The sequence below is a fragment of the Psammomys obesus genome, unplaced genomic scaffold (assembly GCF_907164565.1).
Source record: "Psammomys obesus unplaced genomic scaffold, mPsaObe1.curated_primary_1811, whole genome shotgun sequence".
Lineage (NCBI taxonomy): Eukaryota > Metazoa > Chordata > Mammalia > Rodentia > Muridae > Psammomys > Psammomys obesus.
The window spans coordinates 314,013-316,686 of record NW_026589833.1 but is presented as its reverse complement, the minus strand read 5'-3'; positions in this window follow the sequence as shown (position 1 = coordinate 316,686).

Genomic DNA, 2,674 nt, shown 5'->3' with positions numbered 1-2,674 from the left:
CAAGTTTTCTGACCAAGTTCTCAGCACAAAGAAAATTTAAATGTCACAGAGGGACAAAGGGTAGGCATAAGGGACAAGGACAGGAAATATATTAAGAAGGAGAAAGGAACGGGAACAAAGGAGAGGGGAGAAAAGGGGTAACAAATATTTGTTCTGGTGGTGGGAGGCAAAGACTGCCTCTGGATGGAGAGGAGACAGAAGAGCAAAGGGAAAACGGTGTTTTATGAAGGTAAAATGGGAACCTGCGTGTTAGGATGAGGTGTTTAATTTTAATTGAGCATGCTAATTAGGTGAGCTAAAGTGGGACTTGATTACTGGACTTCAATACTTTGATAGCTGGGCCTTGGTAGTCAGCCTCAGGAGGAGGAAGGGGCCAAAAACAAGTAAATAAACTTTCATGGTGGGCTTTAGCAGTACAATCCAATGCTTTTCAGCAAGGCAAGGGGAGTAGGAGAGAAGCCAAGGCCTGCAGAGCCATGCTCACCACACTTGAGCTGGGCAGAGTTCCTTCAATATTTCCTTATATAAATATCTCTATGTTCAACTTCTTTCAATTTTATTGTTTTTTGTTTTTTTCAAATATCATTTCGTAATCTCTCTATATTTAAGTAGTTTGAATCCATTGTCTTAGTTGTTCTGTGTTTGAAATATTTTATATTAATTCTTGGAGAGTTTCACATGATATATTTTGATTATATTTCTCCCTCCTCCCCCTGCTTCTTTCAAGATCAACCCTACCTCCTCACCAAATCAACTTTGTTTCTTAAAAAGAAAACAAACAACAAGCAAAAAACAACCAAACAAAAACCATGAAGTCCAATCTGTGCTACCTAAATATTCTTGCTTAGGAGCTCTGTGGTAGAACATAGTTGACTTAACAAGTGTCATACCCTTGAAGAAAACTTACTCTCCTTCTGCAATCATGTATCAGTTGCTAAAACCTCCTCAGCTGGGGGTGGCCTTCATACCCAACTATGCTGAAATTTTGTCTCATGTAGACTTATAGAAATCTTGTGCATACTGTTATAAATGCCATGAGTTTACATGTGCAACTACTCTGTTGTATCAAAACAATAACAACAACAAAACAAGCAGAGAGCCTGCCACTGAGTTCATGCCATAGAAAGTCCCTGTTCCCCTTACTAGGGACCCCACTTGGAGACTAAGTTTATGGGCTATATGTGAGCCGGGGTCCTCTCCACGCATTGTTCTTGGTTGGGGTGTCATTCTCTTCAGGGTAGTATTTTCGGTTTAACATTCTTTCTAATTACAATGAGATCTTTTGATTTTTTTTGTTTTTTTAATTAAATTTTTATTTTTTACATTAATTACATTTTATTCACTTTTTATTCCAGCTGTAGCCCCCTCCCTCATTCCCTCCCAATCCCATCCTCCCTCCCTCATCTCCTCACATGCCCCTCTCTAAGTCAACTGATAGGGGAGGTCCTGCTCCCTTTCCATCTGACCCTAGCTTATCAGGTCTCATCAGGACTGGCTGATAAAACCTAGAACCGCTGATCAGATATAGCCCATGGCAGCTCAGTATCCAAGTGGGTTCCATGAACTCAGTGGCTAACTCTTTGACCACCCCCCACCTCTGAGGGAGGAGCAGCCTTGGCCAGGCCACAGAGGAGGACATTGAAGCCAGTCCTGATGAGATCTTTTGATTTTTACAAATATTATTCTATCAATATACAATAACAGGAACTATTAACAAAACATATAAAATTTACTTGATTCTATTTTGAAAGTCCTAATTTATAAAAAATGTCACATATTAAGTTTCCATTTTAAAATTCTTTTTTATATTTCATCTTCTTTACTCCTCATGACAAACCAGCACAACAGGAAACACTTTCACTTTTAATTCACTTGTTAGAGTGAGTGAGAAATGAATCTTAATTTTTCATATACTTTTTAAAAGAAGAGTTACAATGGTTAGACCAATATTAAGATCTCTATTGACTGATTAGAAAGCTACAAAAATAATTGTACCTGTAGTTATGAGGACTAAAGACAGCACCTCATTCATAATAAAAAGGTTTATCACTGCTTCACAATCTCATCTTAGACTTTAGACACCACCTTAAAGTTAAAATAAATGCAATTAACAATCATTACAGCAAATTTTCAAGTTTACTGTGTTCTTAGGATCTTTGAAAAAAATATTTTTAAAAGAAATGGTTTCTGGTTAGAAAAACATAAATTATTTCAGCACCTGGTTCTGAGGCTGCACTGAGACATGTCTGAGCTGGCATGTCTGATGTCCCATATTCAATCTCAGATACTAAAACAATCAAAGGAAAAACCCTTTGGAAGTCTGTAACTAAGAAAACAATATCAAGTAATTATTTTATTTTTCTTCTAGATTTTTTCATCTGAAAAAAAATTTAACTAACTCACTTTGAGTGATTCACAGATGTGATTTTTAAAATAACTTTAGGTACAATGAAGTACAAATTATTGAAATACAATAAAGATAATTGGAATGCATGGATTTTTCTCTCAAGCATTTATGAAGTTGTATAATCACTACAAAATTATCTTTCAGGTGGGTATATTGTCAAAGAATTTTAAATAAAACAATTTATTTTCTGTTTTAAATTAATGACTAATAATTTAGAAATTCAGAAGATTTTCTAATTTCCACCACCACACACCTTCTTATTCTATT